The 18,740-nt window shown below is 37.5% G+C and overlaps 1 long non-coding RNA gene across 1 annotated transcript; it reads right to left on the bottom strand.

The window, feature by feature from the left end:
- Positions 1 to 1,091: 1,091 nt before the first annotated feature.
- On the bottom strand, positions 1,092 to 18,397 carry LOC147579294 (uncharacterized). Its single transcript, XR_015253154.1, has 2 exons — positions 18,202 to 18,397; positions 1,092 to 1,333 (listed from the first exon to the last, which is right to left on the bottom strand). It is a non-coding gene; the product is annotated as an uncharacterized LOC147579294 (long non-coding RNA).
- Between the last annotated feature and the right edge of the window lie 343 nt (positions 18,398 to 18,740).

The raw sequence follows: 18,740 nt of genomic DNA, 5'->3' as shown, positions 1-18,740 counted from the left end.
GCTAGTACAGAAAACTTCATGGCTTTTAGGAGAGGCTCATTATTCACAACCATCTCTAAAATGTGCTCTAGGAGGGGAGGCACATCTTAGACACACATTTAAGGATTTGCTATCCCACAAGACAGCCGGGCCAGAGCCTTCTGGGAAACCAGGGACACCTGCCATCTCTCTTGCAACCTGCCTTTCTCTGTCTCCATCTTAGAACTGATGAGTATGTTCATGGGTCTTACTGCTGTTTTATTAAACAGCAGTAAGATTCAGGGTTCTAATTTAGCTTGAAGGAGGGGAACGCTCCTGGGTCTTCTAGCCTGAGGCTTCACTCACCACGTTCTCTTCTAGCACAGAGTTGAGCATTTCCTCGCTTTCCTTCGCAATGTTTGCATACTCCTTGGGAACTTGAAGAAAACAAGTGGCTGAAGGCCTAACAGGATTCAAGTATTAGTGTGTTGCTAATCACAATACCATCTTAATACCAACCCAAACTCATTATAAATGGTAAAAATGGGTAATTTTGAAAGAGAGACACTCTGAGAGGGCAGAGCTGGGCAGGGAGCCAGGAATGAGGTCTTTTGAAATTCCAGTTGGACAGCACTCAGGACATGCATGGGGTATGCAGGGACACCACCAGAAGGAGCAGGAACAGGGCAAGGAAGGAGTGCCAATGACCAACTTTGTTTATCTATGTTTCTGGGGTGGCAACAATCCCATGAATCTCCAAATGTTACCGAGCAAAAAAGCTGTCATGCATCAGATTTCTGAAAGACTTAGAGGACTAATCTTCCAGAAACACTTATCTTATCTTAGATAACAAATAATACCAAGACTCCCAAAGTACTTACTGTAATGTGCCACATAGTAGGCTTTTTTAAGATTTGTTGAATGAATGGTTTCTCTTTTATTGTCTCTTTTGTCCTTGATCTTAAAGGACATTTTGCTTTAAAAGCTGCCAGCATAACCACTATTTTTAAACTGCTAAAAATATTTGAAAGTCTTTGCAACTTTTCAGTAAAATGTGTGTAAATATCATTATATTGCTTCATCATTGCAACTATTGAGAATGAAATCTTTTTGGGGAAGGAGGCTAAGGCACAGGCAAAGAAGTCTCAGAATTTTTATTTGGAAATATCGCTGGAAAACTAACAAAACAAAACTGATACTTTTAATTTGGAACATAAATCAATTTCCAAAGATAACTTATCACTTCAAACAGGTACTTTAGGGAACGGTTGGGTGTAAAAGGAAATGAAATAAGATGTACTCATTATCTGGGAGTTGGGCAGGTCCTGAAGAAGCTTGTTAGTTAGCCCGTAAGACATGTCCTTTCTCCATTCAACTGTAAAGGAAAAGCGAGGGGCATGGTTAATTTGAGCTTGGATCGGACTCAGGGTTACATATACATTTTTAATTACAGTACTGAGTTTATTTACAATACTTCATATGATTAATATTCACAATTTACACAAATTCTTAAATATGGTGCAAAATAAAGGGAAAATAATGATAGCGTGTGAGGGTACTCACGTCACTGGTTTTTTTTAGCGCGCGCGCGCACACACGCACACACACACACACACACACTGTTCCTTAAAAGAGTATGAGCTAGTTTCCAGTCACATGCATCCGGAAAGGTTTTTTTTTTTTTTTTTTTTTTTCAACGTTTATTTATTTTTGGGACAGAGAGAGACAGAGCATGAACGAGGGAGGGGCAGAGAGAGGGGAGATACAGAATCGGAAACAGGCTCCAGGCTCTGAGCCATCAGCCCAGAGCCTGACACGGGACTCGAACTCAAGGACCGCGAGATCGTGACCTGGCTGAAGTCGGACGCTTAACCGACTGCGCCACCCAGGCGCCCCGGAAATGTTCTTAATAACATGTGTGTGCCATCTTTCATTTTTCTTGAACCCTATTTACTCTGATTTCTTTTTTTCACACAGCTTGCTGTTTGCAGACACCTCCAAACAAAATCTCCTGAATGATTTTTTTTGTTATATTCTTTCCAATATTTAAAATACATAACTGTGATAAATTTTGGGAGTTCAGAATATTGATCCATCCTTTTTAAGCAATGTTTCCTGAACTTGCCTGATCAAAAAACAACCTGGGTGGAAGCGTCCTCGTTAAAATACATATTTGATGGACCCACCACGTGAAGCCTATTGAATCAGATTCTCTAAAAGAGAGGGCTAACAATCTGTATCTTTTAACAAGCATCACAATTGAGCCTTATAGTAAGGTAAATTTAGGAAACACTGCCCTGCAGCAACATTTGTCCTAAAATCCTTTCTTTTGAAGAAAAGCCTTCTTCCTATGGGCCCTTGAACTTTTGAACCCTTTGAACTTTTCTCTAGAGTAAATCTGTTTTCTTCTGAACACATCTGATGAAACAGGTCTCTTTGACTTCTTTTCTTTTTATAAGTGCTCTGTGGTGAAAGTCATTCTGCTTAGCTGATTCCAATATAATCAATCAAGCTAAAGCTGTGTGAGCTCATTATTTAGGAAACTCATGGAAAGAACTCCAGCCTTGGAATTAGGTAAACCTGGATTTAAATTTCCCATTTAGACAAATCTGGGTATAAATCCCCACAATGTATTTAATACACATGACCTTGAGTGAATTCCTTAAACTCACTTACTCTCAATTTTGTTAATCTGTAAAATTGGAAGAGAGCATAGGGTAGAATGCCCACCCTATAGCAATAATAGAATAGAATAAACACTGTTGCTTAAGGCTTTATTTTTTTTAATTCCAGTGTAGTTAACATACAGTGTTATATTAGTTTCAGGTGTACAATATAGTGATTCAACAGGTCCATATATCACTCATCCAGATAAGTGTACACTTTTCTTTAACAAAATTTTTTTTAATGATTATTTATTTTTGAGAGAGGGAGACAGACAGAGAACGGGCAGGGAAGGGGCAGAGAGAGAGACACAGAATCCAAAGCCGGCTCCAGGCTCCAAGCTGACAGCAAAGAGCCCAGTGCGGGGCTCGAATTCACAAACTGTGAGATCATGACCTGAGCTAAGTTGGACGCTTAACAAACTGAGCCACCCAGGCACCCCAGTGTACCCTTTTCTTTAAAAAATTTATTCATTTATTTTTTAGAGAGAGAGAGAGTGAGACAGAGACAGTGAGCAAGTGAATACAAGTGGAAGAGGGGCAGAGATAGAGGGAGAGAGAGAATCCCAAGCAAGCTCCACACTGTCAGCACAAATCCCAACATGGGCTTGATCCCATGAACTGTGAGATCATGACCTGAGCCGAAATCAAGAGTTGGATACTCAACAAATTGTGCCACCCAAGCACCCCCGTATAAGTGTATTCTTAATCCTTTTCATCTCTTTCACCCATTCTCCAACCCACCTCCCCTCTGGTAACCATCTGTTTGTTCTCTATAGTTAAGAGTTTGTTTATGGTTTTGTCTATTTCTTTCCCTTTGTTTTGTTTCTTAAATTCCACATGTGAGTGAAATCATATGGTATTTTCTTTCTCTGACTGGCTTATTTTGCTTAGCATTGTATTCTAGATCCATCCATCATCCATGTTGTTGCAAGTGGCAAAATTTGATTCTTTATATGGTTGAATAATCTTCCAATATATACACCACCTCTTCTTTATCCATTCATCTATCGATGGACACTGGGCTGCTTCCATAATTTGGCTATTGTATATAATGCCATAATAAACATAGTGGTGCATATATCCTTTTGAATTAGCTTTTTGTATCATTAGGTAAATACCCAGTAGTGTAATTACTGGATCATATGGTAGTTCTATTTTTAATTTTTTGAAGAACCTCCATACTGTTTTCCACAGTGGCTACACCAGTTTGCATTCCCACCAACAGTACACAAGTGTTCCTTTTTCTCCACATTCTCACTAATGCTTGTTGTTTCTCGAGTTTCTGATGTTAGCCATTCTGACAGGTGTGAGATGATATCTCATTGTGCTTTTGATTTGCATTTACCTGATGATAGATGATGTTGAGCGTCTTTTCATGTGTCTGTTGACCATCTGTATGACTTCTTTGGAAAAATGTGTATTCATGTATTCTGCCCACTTTTTAAAAAAATTTTTTAATGTTTATTTATTTATGAGAGAGAGACAAAGTGTAAGCGGGGGAGGACAGAGAGAGAAGGAGACACAGAATCTGAAGCAGACTCCAGGTTCTGAGCTGTTAGCACAGAGCCCAACATGGGGCTCAAACTCATGAACTGTGAGATCATTACTTGAGCCAAAGTTGGATGTTCAACAGACTGAACCACCCAGGCGCCCTGCCATTTTTAATTGGATTATTTGGTTTTTGAGTGTTGAGTTTTATAAGTTCTTTATATATTTTGGATAATAACCCCTTATTGGATATATCATTTAGTGTTTTAGTTTTACCTAGTAGTTTTTGAAATATTTTTCTTACTGGGGCACCTGGGTGGCTTAGTCAGTTGAGTGTACAGCTTTTGATTTCAGCTCAGGCTCATGAGATAGAGCCCCACATCAGGCTCTGTGTTGACAGCATGGAGTCTGTTTGGGATTCTTTCTCCCTCCCTCTCTCTCTGTCCCTCCACTTCTCATTCTCTCTCTCTCTCTCTCTCTCTCTCTCAAAAGAAATAAATAAACTTTTTTAAAAAATTAAATATTTGTCTTAGTTTTTAGTAATGGTGACAAAGCAACAATAGAAAATTTTGCCCAACTAGAATTTTAAGACAATTTAAGATGTTGCCACCATTAAAAAGATATCCTAATGCTCAATGAATAATAGGCTTACTTATTTTAAAATATAATTTGGCTTTAAAGAGATCTTATTTACTTTCATGCAAAGCCAAGAGGGAAAAACAAAGTTAACATCAAGCTGTCAAAAGAAGGCAAATCAAGTTGAGTCATTCATTACTCTTCCTGAGTCACCCACTTAAATGGTTAGGCCTTTTCTTTTGTTTCTTTCCTGTTTTTGTTTTCGTTTTTTTAATTTGGCCTTTTCTCAACTCATGAACCACAAACTAATGATAGGATCAATAAATCCCAAAAACTAAACAGAAAAAAGCAGATTGCCTTTCTACCTGTTACATTGGCTTTTATCCTATCACTTAATCATAGTCACCTACAAAACCATTTTGTTTATCTTATTAATTACTTTGATTTTCTCTTTTCTCTGCCCTACAGGGACTGTTTACCAATTGTCCTGGCTTGCAAGAATTAGCAAACACTCGAATGGAGGATGTGTTTAGCTACGGTAAGCCATGATTACCACCACTGTTAAATTCCCATTTTACCCGCCATGATAGCCCCCAAAAGGTTCTTCAATGTCCAGTCAAGCATTCTGCAAAATATCTAAATTGCTCACTTGGAGGGTAAGAATTTATGACAAGAATGCTTAGCCATTTGATTCAGATTATCATTATCATTTTTTATCAAGAATAAAATTTTCTTGTGAAGTGGCAAATATTTGTTTTTATTGCTATAACATCTTAATATTTAAGACACCAAATGAGAAATCTGGAAAACAGACTATTTTAACCTTGTTTTCAAATTTAAAATCTCTTCTTGTCTTCAGAGTCCTATATGTCCCAGAGCACGTATCTCTATACAAGTTTTACAATCTCTCTTTGAGAAGTGATCTGAAAATATAGCTTACTATATATTATGTTATTATGTAATTACAGATTTAAATAGAATATTTTTACATAGAGTGTTTATATAATTATCTTGGTTGCTATGCTCCTTGCTGGTGAATGGTAAAAAGCATATCAAGATAACACAGAAAAACTTGCTCAAATAGAAATGAGAGACATTTTATGCTGGCCTTCCAATTAAAAACACAAATGTTATTCTAGCTGAGAAAGGGCCTCTAGGCCCTAAGAAAGAAGTTGGTTTGAGAGAATAATAAGAAATATAAGGAAAAATTCATTCAACAACAACAACAACAGAGATGTTTACCATACACAGAAGTTATCTCCAGCCACACAAGTAAAAACCTGAAACTAGCAGAAATTTTTATCTTGCTGTAATACATCATAAAGCACTGTGTAACGTGTTGTCTGTTTTTAACTTAAGCTGGATACTTAAAAAGATAAATGCCTACTTTTTTTCACTTACAGCAAATTTCTATTCGCTGGTCCTTCCTTTCTACAATTGTTCTGTTTTGATTGATATTGGCAGCCATTGTTTCTTTAGCATTGTGTTGAGAAGTATGTTAGATTTTTTTTTTTTTTTTTTTTTTTTTTTTTTTTTGCTGTTGTTGCAATTTCCATCTTTAGGTGGGAGTTTCAAACCATGCTGACAGCTAGCATCTAAACACCATTTTCAGTCACAGTTGGCTAACATAATGTCTTATAGTCAAGGTGGTAATTTTTATACAGAGCCTCAGGGCTAAGTGATGAATGACATGTTCAAAACACACAACACAAGCACAAGTGATAACAGGGCAAGAGTACCCTCAAGTTTTAGGGCTTGAGTTAAAAAGTAAGCTGCTTTTAATCACCGTGGCAAGCAGAACAACAACCTGAGAAACAAAAGCCACAAACAGCAAGATCCATATACAGTATTTTCAGCTCTCTATGTAAGAAAAGCAACACAGTGTGGGATGTGTGAACTCAGCGAGTGAGTCAGAGAGGTAGGTACATTCTATGTCATGGTTACATTCTCTCATTGAGAAATATTACATCAGCCATTTGTCCCGGAAGATAAATGTGAACATGTTTTCTGCAAGCAGTTTTTGTTCCTGCAAAAATTAAACATAGTTATACCTCACTTTATTAAATTATAAAAATAACGTATCTGTGACTCACAGGAGTTCAGCACCTCACAGCATTGCTTTGACTGAGTTATGCTTTAATGATGCCTTTAGCTTCCATGAAATGTTGCTATAAGGAAGTCAAAAGAAATTTGCCATTTCATTTTGCTGTTTAAAAAATAGTTGGGTAGATTATAGAACCTATCACTCAATGTATCCTATAAAGAAGAATCTCCTTGGACTAAATTTATTCCAGAAAATCCTGCCAGGAAAAGCTTTATCTTTTCTAAGGTTTCTGTTTCTTGCTTTTAAATGAGAAGAAACTGTAACATGTTGTATTTCCCCCTTTGCATTGACTGCCAGGAATCTCAAAATATGAAGCTCAATGTGGCAATAAGTAACCTATATGGCACCATTTTACATTCATCATTTTTCCTTCGTTCTAGTTCCATTTCTATTTTATTGTATTTTTATTAACATCATAAAAGCTGGGGCACCTGGGTGGCTCAGCCCATGAAGCATCCGACTCTTGATTTCAGCTCAGGTCATGATCTTGCAGTTTGTGAGATCCAGTCCCATGCCAGGCTCTGTGCTGACAGTGCAGAGCCTGCTTGGGATTCTGTCCCTCTCCTTCTCTCTCTGCCTATCCCCCACTCTCTCTCTCCCTCTCTCTCAAAATAAATAAACATTAAAAAAAATTTTTTTATTGCAAAAGCTACTTCAAGTTCTTTATGGAAAGGATTGTTAGTAAATTCTATTGGTTATCAGTAAATATGGTAAAAGCTACTTCAAATTCTTTCTGGGAAAGAACTGGAATCAGTAAATTCAATTATCAGCGTTTATGGCAACACTGACTCTCTGAAACACAGTTGTTAATCAAAAAAGTAAATTAAAAAGACTCTAAACAGTTCCAATCTAGTTACAAAAGCTTTGCACCAAAGATCACATGGTGTTACACCAGGAAAATGACTCTGTCCTTCACTTATAGCTTCTTTTAACTCTGTTTAGACACAACTCTAGCAAGATGGGTTATTGTGTTCCTTAGGGTAAAGAGAATATGAAGCAGTAGTGAGAAACTGCTTGAAGTAGTCACACTGTTAATAAAAAATAATTTCCAATGTATAGTGAGGGAAGAGGATAAGCAACTATTAAATGCAGTCAAAAGAGGTTAAACCCTTGCTAGTCCAGAACCATTTTACAGAGAGCAGAGTTTCTCATCGTGATCCTGAGCATTTACATTAGAATTTGTTAAAAAGGTAAAGTCCTGAGACCCATATCAGAATCTTTGGGGTGTGGCAAAGTACAATATTCGCAAGCACATCAGGTAATTCATTCATAAAGGACACTTTGTGAATTACAGGTATAGACCCAGACAACTCTATATTACTCAGTAGGTCTTCAGGGCCCAATCATACATCATAGATTACATCAGAGTCTTCCTCTTTGAGAAAATGGGAAGATATGTGATCAATTTTAGAAAGGTTATCCCTTAGGGGCACATGGGGGCTTAGTCCATTGAGCATCCGACTCTTGATCCAATTCTTGATTTTAGCTCAAGTCATGATCCCAGAGTTATGGGATCTAGCCCTGCATTGGGCTAAGCCTGCTTAAGCAGGCACAGAGCATGGAGCCTGCTTAAGATTCTCCCTCTCCCCCTCTGCCCCTCTACCCGACTCACACTCACTTATTCTCTAAAATAAATTTAAAATTAAAAAAAGAAAGATTATCCTTTAGAATTGTTAATATGCAAAGAATTTAGTGTTTTATTATTTTCATGTGCAACAGGATAATTATCAATACATCCAGATAATTACAGAATTGTGACTGTCAAGAACTGTGAAGGGCCTGAGGTTCTACCCTAGTCACAAGTTGACAAGTTAACCCGCCACAGTGTCATGCTGACAGAAGCCTGGAGATTCCTGGGTCAGAGACAAAGGACCTTGTTACTCACAGCATGCTGACAGAAGCCTGGAGATTCCTGGGTCAGAGACAAAGGACCTTGTTACTCACAGCACAGCAAGGAACAGGAGCTTCTTATTTGTGCCAATTTCCTTCCACCCCTGGACTCTCAAGGGCTATCCAGAGGGGCCCAGGGGGGTTTGTGTCACAGCTGAGGAAACCCAAGCTTAGCAATCCCCAATCTTTTTTAATGCAACTAACCCACATGGCCTAAACTTTGTTCTGGAAGGAGGCATTATCCTTATTATACTGGACAGTAAACAAACTTGTTCTCTGCTCCAGAGGGAGACACTATCTCTATCTTCCAAGGTTGTTCACTGTACAAATATCCTTACAGAGATAGTCTGGGATAAAAACTGTCAGTGCCTCTGCTCACAAAATGTGTGGAAACAAGAGAGACAGTGAGAACCGTGTCCCAGTAGTGACCTCTTTCTTGGGGCTGTGGAGTGATGTGTATTGTCCTTTTAAAATACAGGAATTTGTTGTCACTTGAACAAAACCTGTTTTCTTATCCTCCTTTCTCGCTGGTTGCTCTTCTCTGTCTTGTTCTCCAGTCCCTCTACTTCTCCCAGACCTCTGAACACTGGAGTATCGAGGCTTTAGTCCCCTCTGCCTGCAATCACCCATCAGTGATTTTACCCAATCCCATAGCTTAAATAGCATGTAAATTGTCAACAACTCCCAAATTTGTATCACGATCCCAGGCCATGTTTTGAACTCCAACCTTACTCAACATTTCCACTTGGATATCTAATACATACTCAAACTTTAGATCCATATTCCACCTGTGGTCTTCTTCAGTGTAGTTCACTAGTGATTCTATCCTTCCAGTTGTTCAGACCAAATATCTGGGATCATCCTAGACTCCTCTTTCTCTCCTATCCCACCTCAAACCTCTCAAGACATACTGTTGGCTTTATCATTAAAGTGGATCTTACCACCTTCATCTGATCTCTCTACTGATTACTGAAATAGGCTCCTCAACTGATCTCCCTTCTACTGCCCTAGGCTCCCCCAAACTTCTCCCGATATACACACATACACACAGTCTATTGTAAAAGTCAGATCACTCACCCCTCTGCGCAAAATTGTCAGTTGGATTCCTGAGAGCCTCCCCAACCCTTTTATCTCTCTTACCTTTTCTACTACCATCTCTCCTTCCAGTCACACTGGCCTTTCTGTTGCACGAACAAACGTAGGCACACTCACACTGCATTAATCTCCCACTGCCATTATAACAAATTACTACAAACTTAGTGGGTTAAAACAACACAAATTTATTCTCTTACAGTCTAGAGGTCAGAAGTCCTAAATCAATTTCACTGGGCAAAAGCCAAGGTGTCAGCCTGGCTGGTTCCTTCTGGACGCTCTGAGGGGAGAATCTATTTTCTGCCTTTTGCAGCTTCTAGTGGCCACGTATGTTTCTTCACTCCATCTTCAAATTGTATTACTCCAACCTCTGCTTCCATCATCACATCTTCTCTGGCTTTTGATTGCTCTGTGTTTTTCTTATTATGATTATATTGTGTTTATTTGAATAATCCAGATAATCTTCCCATCTCAAGATCCTTAATCACATTGGCAAGGTCCCTTTTGCATATAAGATAATATTCACAAGTTCTAGGCATTAGGACATAAATATATGTGGTAGGGCCATTATTCAGCCTACCAAACCCACTTCAGGGCACTGGCTGTTCTTTCTGCAGGAAACACTCCTCTTCTAGATACGCACATGGTTGATTTACTCACCCCCCTCAAGTCTGGCCTCAATAAGGCCAAGCCTGACTACCTATTTAATATGGCGACACTCAACAACTCCTCACCCCTACGTTCCTGATTCCCTTTTCTATTCCCTTACTTTACCTGCTCTGACTTTTCCTCATAGCACTTACTATCTTCCAACATACTACATTATTTACTCATTTATTGTCTATCTTCCCACACTGCAATGCATATTCCATGAAGCCGGACATTTTTGTCTGTCTTGTTTATGGATATATTCCAAATACATACAGCAGTACCTGGCACATATGAGGAGTTCAATAAATGTTGACTAAGTAAATATGTCATAGATCTCACAAACTTAGAACACCGAAAGAAGATCATATTTCTTAATGTCAAATAAAAATAGCTCAGACTCCCCACCTGTCTCAGTTTCAAAAATTAAATTCTCACCACATTCTTGCTAACTATAGGTGCCAATTCCTTCAGAAATCTCCTCTGCTAGGTCCACCTGTCTCCCACTGTGACTACCATACTTCCATCCCTTCTTCCTAAGGGCAAGAGAGTCCTGTCCCCAATGTTCCACAGCTCAAAAACAGGCCAACATTTCTAACAGAGTTAGGATATAAGAGACCAACCAAGCAAAGAGTAGTTTAAACTGCTACTAGAAGTGACCACTTTTCTTAGAACCTAAAACTACAAACTCAACTTCAGAATCTCTTGTCTGGCTCCCACAATTCCTCCAAGTAACAGAGGCCAGCTCACCCCCTCCACCACAGGAGAGGTTCAGGAGCTCTGTCTGCACCCCATAGTCTAAGCAAAACTGTTGCTTAACTCAGAGAGAGTAGAAATCTGAAATTTGCTTCCAAGAATGTGTACTTCTCTGGCCCTAAATTGTCTTCTTCCCACAGTAATTTATAAGGACATACTATTTCCAACCCATTGGAGTCATAATAGTACAATCCATCATAATTCAATAATTGCACATTTTCTAGATAAACTCTAGAGGTTATTTGATTTTTTTAAGTTTTTTGTTTTGGTTTGGTTTTTTGTTTGTTTGTTTTTGGTTTTGTTTTTTGAGAGAGAGAGAGAGAGAGAGAGTACGAGCTGGCGAAGGGCAGAGAGAGAGGGCAACACAGAATCTGAAGCAGGCTCCAGGCTCTGGGCTGTCAGCACAGAGCCTGACGCGGAGCTCGAACTCACCAACTGTGAGATCATGACCCGAGCCGAAGTCGGACGCTTAACCGACTGAGCCACCCAAGCGCCCCTGATTTTGAATAACACTCTTTGTGGGGCTTCAACAGAACAGTCTAGAATAATAAGCTTTAACCAGCTCAGTTAAATCATTTTTAGGGTTCCCTGTCTCTGAGCTGTCCAGTTGCATGCTTTCTACCCTACTTGTGTCTCCCCTCTAATCTTTGGCAAATGCTTGGACAGCGGCATGAGTGAGAATACATACATAATCCCCACAAGAACAAACAATAATTTTCAGAGACCTCAGGGTCTACATTTACAGGGAAAAAAAGTCTCTAAAGAAAACATAAGGATACTCTCAATGTCCCCTTCTACAGAACTTCCACCATCTCCATCTGAAACATCTGTTTCCCGTTACTGCAAGACCTTTAGGCCTTCCCCAACTATAATAGAAGAGGAAAAGGAACAACTTTCAAAAGAAGGCTTTTATTTGCATATCTAAAAGCCTTGTCAAGAGATTTTCCCAAAACAAAGGAGCAGTTTACCCTCAAAGCTGAATTCAAATTGTCCCCCAAAGGCTCTGAGGCTTTTAGATTGGCAGGCTTTTTAGTTTAAGGAAAGAGAAAAAAAAAAAAAAAAAAGTTGAGGTCCACTCTACAGTCATCAAGTTTTATTAAAAGATGAGTAATACATTTTCCAACGTGTCAAAACAATGTTTCAAAATGCAAAAAAGAGTTTTGAAATAGCTAAATCTTTCTTAAAGATTTTAAAGTCATTTTCTGCAGAAGTCTGAGCACCTGTTTGCCAAAACAGGTACCCACAGAACGACAGTCTCCAAAAAGGGCCTAATATTTTATATATTTTATATGTGTATCTTACTTTGTTTTGTCTTAAGCCCTTACCCACCAGAATGTGAGCTTCAAGGGAGCAGAGTTTTTTTTTCTATTTTATTCATTGCTTGCATCATTAGGGCACAAAACAGTGCTTAGTACACGGAAGGCACTGAATAAATAAATTAGTTGGATGGGTGGATGAATGGAAGGGAAATTCTGATGTTCTAAGAAGGAAAATGTCAGATTCTAAATAGACTGCTATGATAATAGCAAATCTTTTAACACAAATCTTACCCATTTTAAAGTTTTTCACAATTGTTCCTTATAATACACAGTATATACTGGTAGGGAAGCATTTCAAAATAAACCATCACAGATATAAACCATCAGTTTCCCCATGCTAGTGCCTAAGACCCCAAAGCAAAAATGGTCTCAAGCCTTGGTCACACAGTACTTAGTAAGCACTAAGTTCTTAATGTGTAGGTAATGAATAAATAAAGTAAAACAAAATTTCTAGTCCTGCTATGGGATCATAGTTTTCTACAAATTTTCCTACAAAACATCTGCTTCAGCTTCTTAGGTATAATATAGTCTTTGAATATAAGTCATTGTTTGTTAGATTTTAAGTTCTTTGAAAACACAAAAAACTGTCTAGGGATATTTTTTATTTCCAGGAAATGTGTACTTTCAGACAAGTGACATAAGACACGTTTTTAATAACTGTAAACTTTATGATAGTTTTTAAACTCTTATGAGAAAAAAATAAACATTTTGAGAGATTTACTTTTAGACTTATGCTCCTTCCTTAGCAACACTCCCCTGTATTTTGATCATTTTGTTGAAGCAACTGACGTATGAGAATAATCATGAAATATTGCATAAATAATTTTCTTTCATGATTCTGTTTCCTTGAGTTCTAAAAAAATACTTCTCACAGAAGATAGCAAAATTGATATTGAACAAAGATGATAAAGAAATCTCTAAGATGGCAAGTTATTAATTGTCTACTGGCATAAGGATAGACATATAGATCAACAGAATAAAACTAAAGAGTCTAGAAATAAACCTTCACACTTGTGGTCATTCAATTTCAACAAGGCTGCCAAGACAACTCAATAAGGAAAGAATAGTCTTTTTAACAAATAGCACTGAGACAACTGGATAGCTACATGCAACAGAATAAAGCTGGAGTCCTACCTCATACCATATACAAAAATTAATGCAAAATGGATCAAGTATCCAAATATAAGAGTTACAAGAATAAAACTCTTCGAAGAAAGCATAGGACTAAATCTGTGACCTTGGATTAGGTAATGGTTTCTTAGATATGACACTAAAAGTACAAGTGACAAAAGAAAAACAGGTAAATGGGACCTTATCAAAATTGAAAACTTTTGTGCTTCAAAGGACACGATCAGAAAACTAAAAGACAACCTATAGAATGGGAGAAATTATCTATGAATCATATATCTAATAAGGGACTTGGATAATGGAGTATATAAAGAACACTTACAACTCAATAACATAAAGACAAATATCCCAATTTAAAAATATACAAAGGATCTGAATAGACATTTCTCCAAAGAAGATCTACAAATGACCAATAAGCACAAGAAAAAGATGTTCAACACCATTATCTATTCAGGAAATGAACAATGAAAATGAGCAAATCAAATGAACAAATCAAAATCACAATGAGATACCACTACACATCTACTCAGGTACATAAAATTGCTGGAAAAGACAATATCAAGTGTTGGTGAAAATGTGGAGAAATTGGAATCTCATAGGCTATTGGTGAATATATATTGGGAATTTATATTGGGAATATAAAATGGTATAGCCATTTTGGAATACAGTTTGGCTATTCCTCAAAAAGTTAATATAGAGTTACCATGTAAGCCAGGAGTTCTACCCCTAAGTGACAAAAGAAATTAAAACAGGTGTCCAAACCAAAACCTGTATATGAATGTTCATAACAGCATTATCCATAATGGACAAAAAATGAAAACAACCCAAATGTCGGTCAAATGATAAATGGATAAACAAAATATGGTATACATATAATGGAATGTTATTCAGCCATAACAAGGAATGAAGTATTCAGACATGCTACAACATGGATAAACCTTGATAATATCATACTACATGAAAGAAGTCAGACACATAAGTCCACAAATTATATGATTTCACTGATATGCAATGTCCAGAACAGTCACATCCATAGAGACGGAAAGTAGATTAGTGGCTTTCAGGAGTTGGGGGGGAAGGAGGGAATGTGGAGTGACTGCTAATGGGTTAAGTGTTTCTTTGTAAGGGATGATGAATGCATTCTAAAATTAGACAGTAGTGGTAGTTGCACAACTTTGTTAGTATACTGACCACCATTGAACTATATAACTTAAAAGGGTGAATGTTATGATATGTGAATAAACTGTTATTAAAAAAAATAAAAATTGTTTTGGAGGGGCACTTGGCTGGCTCAGTAGGAAGAGCATACGACTCTTGATCTCAAAATTGTGAGTTCGAGCCCCACGTGGACAGACATTACTTAAATTAAAAAAAAATTTTTTAAATAAAAACTTTCAAAAAATTGTGTTTGGAGACAACTCAAAATGAACCACACTTTAATAATACTTTTATAGATGTATGCATCTTTGAACTGGAAAGAACCTTAGAATTTTACTTTTGTGTTTGAGAAAAGACAACCATTAAAATGTCTTACTTTGTCTAATGAAATGTGTCATATGAATTGCCCTAACCTTCCTGTGAAGATCACATGAGATAATATGAGGCAAATTGCTTTGGAAAGAACTGGCCCTGTAAATATAGTCTATGATATTGCTGTCATTTTTTACAGTGTTAAAGGCCAAAAAGAAAAGAAGTCTGCGCCTTCTCTTTTTGGCCCCTTCAACTAGCTTCCCATGCAACTTTTACAGAGTCTCAAATAATCTCTTCCTCTCCCTTTAAGAGGGAATATTAGAATATTATAAAAGAAGGCATAAAAGCATGTAGGAAAGGCTTGCTCCCTGAAAGTCTTCACTGATTGAACTTGATTTAAAGGTTCACTTACTCCCTTCCTCCTGCATCTCCCAACCCCTCCCAAAATCAAGGGGGGGAAAAATCAATGTTTTGTTGTTTAGTGCTGTTAAAGGCTGTAGCTAAATAGCTAAAAGCAGATGAGACCGATATGGAGATGTATTTGCCTCCTGAACTATTGAATGAATATTAAAGCAGCAATCCAGACATCTTTTCTTACCTGAGCTTTATTGGTACAATAGAAACCATGTAAGCACCAGGCTGTCCTACTGGGGGTTTCAGAAGAATTTGGCAATCTCAGAAAAATGGTTTAACATTAAAATTGAGAAGAGAATCTATGGAAATAGTCCCATGTGTTCCCAAAAGGAATGGTAGGAAAAAATGAGATCACAAAGTTAAATACTCTATTCTTAGGAAAAAAACCATAACCTAGCAGCTCATCACCTGTCTAGTCAAGTTTTCACAAGAACTGGGGAGATTACTAAGAAAAAAGGCTAGATTAATGTGTTTTCTGATACACTACTCTAAAAGAAACTTTAAGACAATGGTGACTTTGCCTTATCCTACCCCCAAATCTCCTTTGGACTACATGTTTAACAAAAGTTGTTCAGAGCTGTTCTATTCTCTAATTCTTTCTCTAATGGCTCCACTCTAAGAAAGAAATACCAGAAAACTGTGTGCATAGAGTTATAAGCTTAACTCTCTAGCTGACTGCATACTCTGGAAGGAATAATGAAGCATTTTATGAGTCCAACATAATGTAGCTACTATATAGAAATTTTAGGAATAACCACTATGGCTGAATACTGCCATGTTTGCAAAAAGACAAGGGAACAATTCCCAGAAGATTAGATTCCTAAAATGATTCTTAAGGAATATGTAGGATTTAGCTAGACAAAGAGACAAGTCTGAGGGAGGAGACTTGGAAGTCTAAGGGAGGAGACTGGAAGAGAGGAGGCCAGAATCCTAAGGTAGAGGCCAAACCACACAGAGCCTTTTTGGTTCCGCAAGGTAGTTTGGACTTGATTTTACACGAGTAGACCTTGCAAGGCCATTGAGAAGTTTGCCACCAGAGTAGACAATATGCTAATTGCAAATTGCATAGTATCACCTTTTCTGTACATTTCAGCCAGATTTTTAAGCTATTTTAAAGTGAGATATTTCTCACTAGAAACTTGAAAAATATGAGCATCAGATAATTATGCTGTAAGCCATTGCTCTGTGGCTTATTACCGTCAGACCTGCTTGTTCTCTGTCTTAAGGATGCTTAATTGTTTCTGTCTTTGTTGTTCTGTGTGATTGTTTAGGTTTAACATTCTACAGTTACTCTCTACTACTACGTTTATAAAAACCAATTTGGGAGCTAATCATCAGACACAAATTATCTTGTTTATGCCATAACAGATTATTCATTATATACACCCATGGATTGTCATCCAAGTAAATTTTAGCCAGATATTAACTATGGCTTTAAAAATTGGACTTCTATAAACAGAAAGACAGCTACTTAAGTAAACAAAAAACTGCAAAGTTTCTTTCTCAATACAAAGAGCCGGAAATTGATTACAATCTGGATATATGATGGGACTCTGACCAATCTTGGTTCCCAGGTCAAATGATGGTATTTGCTCCCCATTTATTTAGAAGAGGGTAAATCATCAACTACATCTGGCTCAGCCCCTTAAGGTGTACTCTAGGATCACTTTAATGACATTTAGATCATAGCAGGGCCTGAGTGCTAGTTTAAGAGTTTCTGATTCTGTGAGAGTCTTGTTAATAGAATTACTTCAGAATCAACATTTTCGTCATATAAATCATTTCTACTTCATCACAAGAATGCTTTCTTCTAAGCCTCCAAATACAAAAGCTACCTTAAAGGAAAAGAGAAAATATTCAGAAGCTCCTCTCGTTTACAAGATAAAGCAAAGTCTACTTACTGTATTGCACCTGCGTATTTTGGTTTTATTTTGATCACAAAACAAAGAAGTCATAGTTTCACCTCTTGAAAGCACCTCAACGCTGAATTACCATTAAAGGCACAGAAACAATCCACTCCTGACATTCTCTTCAGCAACATTCATTAGGTAATAAATTCATTCATTTGCACTTGTTACGCACAGAACTATTATAGTATTCTTATTTTATCTTACTCTTCTGACACTGGGCTATAACAACTCACTGCAAATACAGGTACGTTAGCAGTGTTTCCCTGCAGTTTAGAAATGAAATCTAAAAAAAAAAAAAGGAAAGACAAAGGCCTCACTATTTTCAGTGAAAAATACTGTTTGGGCAAAGCCTTTTATTCTAAGCCCTTTTAGACTGAACATCATTTTAGTCTCAATTAACTCCTAATTAGATTAAGCGTCAGAGAGAAAGACTTCCACAAAATATCTACAGAGTCCTAAAAATGTAGTATTAAAGAAAAATCTTCAGCCTGATTCCTAGCCTTTTAGATGACTCCTTACTATTTATAGTGCAATGAAAATAAGGGTTGTTCATTACATGGCGATGCTACGTAGCTTGTTAATTTATACATGCGTCTATCGGGTAGAAAACGCTTTGCTTCTTCTTTACAGCATCCAGTCCACCAGGTAGATTTAAAAATAAAATTGGTCAATCAAATAGCACAGCTCAGAAGAAAAGCTTACTGTTTCGTGGTTATAGAGCGAAAGGCCCAACTGTGAAAGCAATGACTGCTTGCTTCTTTCGAGAGAGAGCATTGAAGTACCGGCAAAGTGGATGACTCCGCAGTCTCTTAACAGGGGCCACTGCTGTGAAAGCAGATCTCCGCTTGCCTCTGCCTGGAAGGAGCGGTCCCGAGCAGTGGAAAAAAAGAAGGAAGAGGTTCTTGTCAGAATCGCATGAAGACAGAACACTGATGTCCACAAATTAGTTCTCCTGCCCAACTACCTGCTGTTGTTGTTATTCCCCACTTCTAAACTGAATCAATACTAGTCGGGAGAGATTTCAGGAAAGAAGGTCTGTTGTGGTCCAACTGTGATTCTTTTCTTATACTCTTTTGGAACACTTCCTATGAAGGATACAGTATTAAAATCTATCAACTTGTGTCTGATTTCATTTTCCCCTTAAGCCGACTTCAGCACTTTATTTGAAATTACGTTAGGGACTTCTCATCTTTCTGCAATGTACATTGATTGCTTTTACAATCAGGAAAAATAAACTAATAAAAAAGAAATTACATTTGAGGCAGTGTGATTATCAAACTGTTCTTAGTTATTTAAACTGCTCATCATAGGAAATAAGGAA

The sequence above is a fragment of the Puma concolor genome, chromosome B4 (assembly GCF_028749965.1).
Source record: "Puma concolor isolate L17-30 chromosome B4, mPumCon1.1.hap2, whole genome shotgun sequence".
Classification (NCBI taxonomy): Eukaryota; Metazoa; Chordata; class Mammalia; order Carnivora; family Felidae; genus Puma; species Puma concolor.
Note: the sequence above shows the minus strand (reverse complement) of the source record. Positions and strands in the feature narration are given on the sequence as shown.